This window comes from Miscanthus floridulus, chromosome 2, assembly GCF_019320115.1.
Source record: "Miscanthus floridulus cultivar M001 chromosome 2, ASM1932011v1, whole genome shotgun sequence".
NCBI classification, from domain to species: domain Eukaryota; kingdom Viridiplantae; phylum Streptophyta; class Magnoliopsida; order Poales; family Poaceae; genus Miscanthus; species Miscanthus floridulus.
In genome coordinates, this window is record NC_089581.1 from 144,073,544 (window position 1) to 144,082,790 (window position 9,247).

General features: G+C 52.5%; 2 pseudogenes; both read left to right on the forward strand.

Moving 5' to 3' along the window:
- Positions 1-1,695: 1,695 nt before the first annotated feature.
- On the forward strand, positions 1,696-3,711 carry LOC136539957 (AAA-ATPase At3g28580-like; annotated as a pseudogene).
- A 3,230-nt stretch (positions 3,712-6,941) lies between these two features.
- LOC136539958 (AAA-ATPase At3g28580-like) lies at positions 6,942-8,969 on the forward strand (annotated as a pseudogene).
- Positions 8,970-9,247: the final 278 nt, after the last annotated feature.

The following is a 9,247-nucleotide window of genomic DNA, read 5'->3' on the forward strand; positions in this document are numbered from 1 at the left end:
GGAGCCCGATCCATCGTGGTCGGAGCCGTATCCATCATGGTCGGAGCCGTATCCACCATGGTCGGAGCCGTATCCACTGTGGTCGGAGCCGTAGCCGATGCAGGTGAAGCAGTGGTCGGCGCAGACTGAATCCACGCCTCCTCCGTGGTCATGGCGATGAAGTCGTCGGAGCCGGTGGTCCAGGTGATCTGGCCGACGGTGAACGTGAGGCCGTTCGGCGTAGCCATGGAGCCAGAGATGATGACCATCTTGTTTGCTTGGAGAGCAGTACGCACACCCCCTACCTGGCGCGCCACTGTCGACGAAATATGGTCGGTAGTCTACCTAGGGGTATGCCCAAGGTAGTAGATTGTCGGCAGACAGATGCGCAAGCCACAAACAAGACGGTGACGCAAGACAGACACGAGGTTTTATCCAGGTTCGGCCGCCAAGAAGGCGTAATACCTACGTCCTGCGTCTGATTGTATTGCTGTATGTCAATGAGAGATGCTTTTTAGAGGGGTCCCCTGCCCGCCTTATATAGTCCGGGGGGCAGGGTTACAGATCTGGAAACTAATCCTAGTCAGTTACAATTGCCATAGGTGGCCGGATAAGGATTCCTATTCTAACCGACCAAGATCTTGCTTGATCGCCAAATCTGTCTTGACTCCTTGCGCGGGACTCCGAACAGGTTGGCCGGGCCGCGCGTCGTCTTTTGGTGGACCGGACCCACTGATCCGGGCCGGCCCAAGCTTAGCCGTAAGGGTATAGGGGTTAATACCCCACATCGACTATGACCACTCGAGTAGGTCACACCGTCTTCGACAATGTCGTCGACTATGACCGCTGGGGCACGCTGCCGTCAGGCTCCCCTGAGCTGGCCATGCCATCTTCGATCGCTGCCAACTATATATGACTACTCGAGCACGCCCTTTGATGGGCTCCCTCGAGCAGGTCGCACCGTCTTCGACCACATCGTCAACTACGACCGCTCAAGCATGCCACCGTTAGGCTCCCCTGAGTCGGTCATGTGTCTTCGATTACATCGCCAACTACGACTACTCAAGCATGCCCTCGGCGGGCTCCCTCGAGCAGGTCGCGCCATCATCAACCATGTCATCGGCTTCGACCACTCGAGTGCACCGCTGTCGGGCTCCCTCACGCAATACACGTGCCTCCTACCTCGTCGTCGATTACGACTACTCGAGTATGCCGTCATCAATCTATCTCGATCTGGTCACGCCATCATCGACTACATCCTCGACTATGATCGCTCGGACACGCCATCGTCAGGATTATTCACCCGAATTGTCACTGGGTATGCATGCTCGAGGCGTGCTTAGGACTAGAAGAAGACAACAGCTTCAAGCTTACCCTCCGATCGGTTCTCCAAACCTCTTGGAGGCTCGGTTACGTGTCATTGGTCGACTACATCAACAAGAGAGCATTTAGACACAAAAAGTGCTCGCATTTAGACTTCAATCAAAGACTAACCCCTCTGCCCGATTCTTTAAATCACATGAAGGCTGGGGGCTACTATCGACTACCCAGGTACCTCATCGTCGTATAGAAAATAACCCCAATAGAATAGTGTACACCAAGTAGGCTACACAAGAAGCCTAAACAACAGAGGGTGCCTCGTCTACTTGAAAGAAAACAACTCTATTTGGTAGATTTCTTTCAAACGAACTAAGAAACCCATATGTAAACCGATCAGGACTCTCGTCATAACCCCATCCCACCCCAGGCTATATAAGGTGGGGTGGGGAGCCCTGATCATATATGTAGCGCATCAGGTACAACTATTTGTGCATGCACGCGTGGCGTCCTCCTGTATATACTGTGGCGGCCGCAAGAATACACTCGAAACTGTATCCGAGAGACTTGGAAGTGAGCACACAGTGAGCAGCATACAAAGTTGAGAGATGGATGTGCTTTCGTGGTTTGGCCAGGCGTCGGTGGTGGTAAGCGTTCTGGCCGTGTGCTGGACCATGATATGGCAGAACCTGCAGCACATCCACCTGCAGCAGTTCTTCGCGCGCAACTTCAACCGGCGCGCGCGGCGGCTCGCCGCGGTGGTCGACCCTTACCTGTCGGTGACCTTCGAGGAGTATGAGGGCGGGCGCATCAAGAGCAGCGAAGCCTTCGAAGAGATCAAGTCCTACCTGACCACGGCGAGCACGCGCGACGTGCGCCACCTCAGGGCGGAGTCTAGCGGCGGCGGCCGCCGGGATGCCGCAGCCACCGACAAGGACAAGCTCGTGTTCAGCATGGCTAAGGGCGAGGAGGTCGCCGACGTCTTCCGGGGCGCCACGGTCTGGTGGTCGGCCGCCGCCGTGGCGCCGTGCCGCCGCCCAACGACACCATGCCGTGGAGCCGTGCCGCGCGCGCCGAGCGCCGGTTCTTCCGGCTCGAGTTCCATGAGGGCCACCGCGACCTGGTGCTCAACGAGTACCTCCCCTACGTGCGCAGGGAGGGCCGCGCCGTCATGGCCAAGAATCGCCAGCGAAGGCTCTACACGAACATCCTCAAGGAAGGCTACGATGACGGGTAATTACCAAGCACCCTTTTCTGAACATGACGACATGTTTAACGCACTTCGACTGTGAATTAGTAATTCTGAATCATGTATATATGTAAATAACTGCAGTTTCTACCGAGACGTTTGGACGCATGTCCCGTTCGAGCACCCCAAGACGTTCGACAAGCTGGCCATGGACCCAGCGAAGAAGAAGGAGATCATCGACGACCTCGACAGGTTCAAGAAGAGCAAGGACTACTACGCTCGCGTGGGGAAGCCGTGGAAGCGTGGGTACCTCCTGTACGGGCCACCGGGCACCGGCAAATCCACCATGGTCGCCGCCATGGCGAACCACCTCGAGTACGACGTCTACGACTTCGAGCTCACGTCGGTGAAGACCAACACCGACCTCCGGAAGCTGCTCATCGAGACCAAGAGCAAGTCCATCATTGTGTTCGAGGACATCGACTGCTCGCTCGACCTGACCGGCAAGCGCAAGAGCAAGGAGGAGGAGGAGGACCCGAAAGACGGGGGCGACGACGACCCTGCGGCGGCGAAAAAGAAGCTGGAGGAGGACGCCGCCAAGAGCAGCAAGGTCACCCTGTCCGGCCTGCTCAACTTCATCGACGGCATCTGGTCGGCGTGCGGCGAGGAGCGGCTCATCGTGTTCACCACCAACCACGTCGACAAGCTGGACCCGGCGCTGATCCGGACGGGGCGGATGGACAAAAAGGTCGAGATGTCCTACTGCGACTACGAGTCCTTCAAGTTCCTGGCGCGGATGCACCTCCGCGACGACGTCGTCGAGGCGCACGACGCGCAGTGCGGCCGTGTTAGGGCGTTGCTCGAGGAAGTGAACATGGTGCCCGTCGACGTCGGTGAGCACCTCACGCCCAGGAGCCCCGACGAATTCGAAGACGCCGGACCGTGCCTCGCGAGGCTGGTGACCGCGTTGGAGAAGGCCAAGGAGGAGGAGGGTGCAAGAGTAGCGGGGCCACATGCCCAACCGGATGTCAACGGCATCATTGTGGACGGACGGTGATAGTAATAACTAGGGTCCGCTAGGGCGTTGATTGTGTCGTATACTAGAAGCAAACGAGAAGATAAAATCTTAATTCTAATCTGTTTGTACGTGGGCTTTTACCAAGCTCTTAGATCTTAGCAGGACTATATATGTGTGAGAGCTTTATGTTGTAATCACCAATATTTAGAGAAATAAAAAATAGTCTCCCTATCTCTTGTGTCTATATATTATACTTTCATCTACTATATGTTGATAATGAGAGACGGAGAGAGAAATGTCCTAACCGTCGGCAACATATTTTATAACACGTTAATCTCAAATTAGCTAAATGGAGAAGTGACCCAATTGATGGGATGAATAATTGTGGAATTAAGATGGTGGATAACACACTTAGATGATTTCGGATTCTAGAAGAAAAGGCATTTCAGAAATTTTGTATTAATGGCAATTAGAAAAATTTAGAAGAAATTCCATGTGATTTTGAATGTTGAGTATTTTATACATTTGAAGTATATGATCCAATTTTTATGTATGAGTATTTGGATCGTTTTTTTGGCTAAACAATAAAGAAGCTAGACAATGAAATAGTTTCTAAACCATGATATGTACAAATCAGGGGGAGAACATCCTTAAGTTTGTAGGAATGCCGAACATTCTTAAGTGCACTTTATGTATTTAGCTCACTACATTTAATGAATAATAACCCCCGTGTTAAAAATATGTGCGTGAATATTTCCCATAAAACTACATCATAGCATACATGAATGGGCCTCTACTTGTAGTTGGAGATGCATGAATTGGAATTATTTTAAGCCCGTGATAGGGGATATCTTTTGACATATGCTATTAAAGATCTAATATTGGCATTAGGAGGAGAGAAAACCTATGTTGAATGCCAAATATTATTTTCATAGAAGGAAAATGGTCTTAGAGAAAAATATTCCTTGAAGCTTGAAGCAGGAATAGTATCATGCACTAAATCAAACAAAAGTTTGACTAATGCCTTGTGAAGCATGAAGCGGAGCATATGCCGGATATTTTTGAAAATGATAGGAGTAACTTGAAGTTATAAACTAAAAGTTGTGTTACTAGTAGTAAACTAAATATTGTATACTATCAAGCCAAAAACTACGGGGACGCCTGTGGATTCTAGTTTAGTGTATACTTATTAATATGAATAAACTAAAAATCCTCCATTCTCATGAAGAGGACACCTCATGAAGAAGGTTAAGCACCTCATGAAGAGGATCATCATGAAGATGAAATCCAACACACTAAGCGCGTGCATCATAGTGTTGGGTATGTAGAACAATAAATTATCTCTTGTTTGGGAAATAGCAAAGAGATAGAATAATGTCACATTATGAGAGTGTTGGGAGAAAATAATAGTTATCGACAGCACTACCTCTACAATTGCAAATGTTTCTCTTATGAGAATCTGAATTCGGAAAACAAAGTCATGGCAAAGTTGTTTGTAGCGATTATATCGGGTGGTCGGGTAGATCTGTTGTGGGGAGCAGTTACCTGCTCATTAGGTCGACTTTGAATTGCACTTACCAGAGCCAGGGTTTCGGCGAGTTTGGTGCCGACCCGATCGATGGAGTCGAGCAGGTCAGTGTTGTCGATCTGCTTCCCTTCGTAGCGGGGAAGCGGACGACGAGTGGTCGGCGTGGCTGAAGATGATGTAGGCATGGTCGGAGCCAGATGTACCATGGTCGGAGCCCGATCCATCGTGGTCGGAGCCGTATCCATCATGGTCGGAGCCGTATCCACCATGGTCGGAGCCGTATCCACTGTGGTCGGAGCCGTAGCCGATGCAGGTGAAGCAGTGGTCGGCGCAGACTGAATCCACGCCTCCTCCGTGGTCATGGCGATGAAGTCGTCGGAGCCGGTGGTCCAGGTGATCTGGCCGACGGTGAACGTGAGGCCGTTCGGCGTAGCCATGGAGCCAGAGATGATGACCATCTTGTTTGCTTGGAGAGCAGTACGCACACCCCCTACCTGGCGCGCCACTGTCGACGAAATATGGTCGGTAGTCTACCTAGGGGTATACCCAAGGTAGTAGATTGTCGGCAGACAGATGCGCAAGCCACAAACAAGACGGTGACGCAAGACAGACACGAGGTTTTATCTAGGTTCAGCCGCCAAGAAGGCGTAATACCTACGTCCTGCGTCTGATTGTATTGCTGTATGTCAATGAGAGATGCTTTTTAGAGGGGTCCCCTGCCTGCCTTATATAGTCCGGAGGGCAGGGTTACAGATCTGGAAACTAATCCTAGTCAGTTACAATTGCCATAGGTGGCCGGATAAGGATTCCTATTCTAACCTACCAAGATCTTGCTTAATCGCCAAATCTGTCTTGACTCCTTGCGCGGGACTCCGAACAGGTTGGCCGGGCCGCGCGTCGTCTTTTGGTGGACCGGACCCACTGATCCGGGCCGGCCCAAGCTTAGCCGTAAGGGTATAGGGGTTAATACCCCCACATCGACTATGACCACTCGAGTAGGTCACACCGTCTTCGACAATGTCGTCGACTATGACCGCTGGGGCACGCTGCCGTCAGGCTCCCCTGAGCTGGCCATGCCATCTTCGATCGCTGCCAACTATATATGACTACTCGAGCACGCCCTTTGATGGGCTCCCTCGAGCAGGTCGCACCGTCTTCGACCACATCGTCAACTACGACCGCTCAAGCATGCCACCGTTAGGCTCCCCTGAGTCGGTCATGTGTCTTCGATTACATCGCCAACTACGACTACTCAAGCATGCCCTCGGCGGGCTCCCTCGAGCAGGTCGCGCCATCATCAACCATGTCATCGGCTTCGACCACTCGAGTGCACCGCTGTCGGGCTCCCTCACGCAATACACGTGCCTCCTACCTCGTCGTCGATTACGACTACTCGAGTATGCCGTCATCAATCTATCTCGATCTGGTCACGCCATCATCGACTACATCCTCGACTATGATCGCTCGGACACGCCATCGTCAGGATTATTCACCCGAATTGTCACTGGGTATGCATGCTCGAGGCGTGCTTAGGACTAGAAGAAGACAACAGCTTCAAGCTTACCCTCCGATCGGTTCTCCAAACCTCTTGGAGGCTCGGTTACGTGTCATTGGTCGACTACATCAACAAGAGAGCATTTAGACACAAAAAGTGCTCGCATTTAGACTTCAATCAAAGACTAACCCCTCTGCCCGATTCTTTAAATCACATGAAGGCTGGGGGCTACTATCGACTACCCAGGTACCTCATCGTCGTATAGAAAATAACCCCAATAGAATAGTGTACACCAAGTAGGCTACACAAGAAGCCTAAACAACAGAGGGTGCCTCGTCTACTTGAAAGAAAACAACTCTATTTGGTAGATTTCTTTCAAACGAACTAAGAAACCCATATGTAAACCGATCAGGACTCTCGTCATAACCCCATCCCACCCCAGGCTATATAAGGTGGGGTGGGGAGCCCTGATCATATATGTAGCGCATCAGGTACAACTATTTGTGCATGCACGCGTGGCGTCCTCCTGTATATACTGTGGCGGCCGCAAGAATACACTCGAAACTGTATCCGAGAGACTTGGAAGTGAGCACACAGTGAGCAGCATACAAAGTTGAGAGATGGATGTGCTTTCGTGGTTTGGCCAGGCGTCGGTGGTGGTAAGCGTTCTGGCCGTGTGCTGGACCATGATATGGCAGAACCTGCAGCACATCCACCTGCAGCAGTTCTTCGCGCGCAACTTCAACCGGCGCGCGCGGCGGCTCGCCGCGGTGGTCGACCCTTACCTGTCGGTGACCTTCGAGGAGTATGAGGGCGGGCGCATCAAGAGCAGCGAAGCCTTCGAAGAGATCAAGTCCTACCTGACCACGGCGAGCACGCGCGACGTGCGCCACCTCAGGGCGGAGTCTAGCGGCGGCGGCCGCCGGGATGCCGCAGCCACCGACAAGGACAAGCTCGTGTTCAGCATGGCTAAGGGCGAGGAGGTCGCCGACGTCTTCCGGGGCGCCACGGTCTGGTGGTCGGCCGCCGCCGTGGCGCCGTGCCGCCGCCCAACGACACCATGCCGTGGAGCCGTGCCGCGCGCGCCGAGCGCCGGTTCTTCCGGCTCGAGTTCCATGAGGGCCACCGCGACCTGGTGCTCAACGAGTACCTCCCCTACGTGCGCAGGGAGGGCCGCGCCGTCATGGCCAAGAATCGCCAGCGAAGGCTCTACACGAACATCCTCAAGGAAGGCTACGATGACGGGTAATTACCAAGCACCCTTTTCTGAACATGACGACATGTTTAACGCACTTCGACTGTGAATTAGTAATTCTGAATCATGTATATATGTAAATAACTGCAGTTTCTACCGAGACGTTTGGACGCATGTCCCGTTCGAGCACCCCAAGACGTTCGACAAGCTGGCCATGGACCCAGCGAAGAAGAAGGAGATCATCGACGACCTCGACAGGTTCAAGAAGAGCAAGGACTACTACGCTCGCGTGGGGAAGCCGTGGAAGCGTGGGTACCTCCTGTACGGGCCACCGGGCACCGGCAAATCCACCATGGTCGCCGCCATGGCGAACCACCTCGAGTACGACGTCTACGACTTCGAGCTCACGTCGGTGAAGACCAACACCGACCTCCGGAAGCTGCTCATCGAGACCAAGAGCAAGTCCATCATTGTGTTCGAGGACATCGACTGCTCGCTCGACCTGACCGGCAAGCGCAAGAGCAAGGAGGAGGAGGAGGACCCGAAAGACGGGGGCGACGACGACCCTGCGGCGGCGAAAAAGAAGCTGGAGGAGGACGCCGCCAAGAGCAGCAAGGTCACCCTGTCCGGCCTGCTCAACTTCATCGACGGCATCTGGTCGGCGTGCGGCGAGGAGCGGCTCATCGTGTTCACCACCAACCACGTCGACAAGCTGGACCCGGCGCTGATCCGGACGGGGCGGATGGACAAAAAGGTCGAGATGTCCTACTGCGACTACGAGTCCTTCAAGTTCCTGGCGCGGATGCACCTCCGCGACGACGTCGTCGAGGCGCACGACGCGCAGTGCGGCCGTGTTAGGGCGTTGCTCGAGGAAGTGAACATGGTGCCCGTCGACGTCGGTGAGCACCTCACGCCCAGGAGCCCCGACGAATTCGAAGACGCCGGACCGTGCCTCGCGAGGCTGGTGACCGCGTTGGAGAAGGCCAAGGAGGAGGAGGGTGCAAGAGTAGCGGGGCCACATGCCCAACCGGATGTCAACGGCATCATTGTGGACGACGGTGATAGTAATAACTAGGGTCCGCTAGGGCGTTGATTGTGTCGTATACTAGAAGCAAACGAGAAGATAAAATCTTAATTCTAATCTGTTTGTACGTGGGCTTTTACCAAGCTCTTAGATCTTAGCAGGACTATATATGTGTGAGAGCTTTATGTTGTAATCACCAATATTTAGAGAAATAAAAAATAGTCTCCCTATCTCTTGTGTCTATATATTATACTTTCATCTACTATATGTTGATAATGAGAGACGGAGAGAGAAATGTCCTAACCGTCGGCAACATATTTTATAACACGTTAATCTCAAATTAGCTAAATGGAGAAGTGACCCAATTGATGGGATGAATAATTGTGGAATTAAGATGGTGGATAACACACTTAGATGATTTCGGATTCTAGAAGAAAAGGCATTTCAGAAATTTTGTATTAATGGCAATTAGAAAAATTTAGAAGAAATTCCATGTGATTTT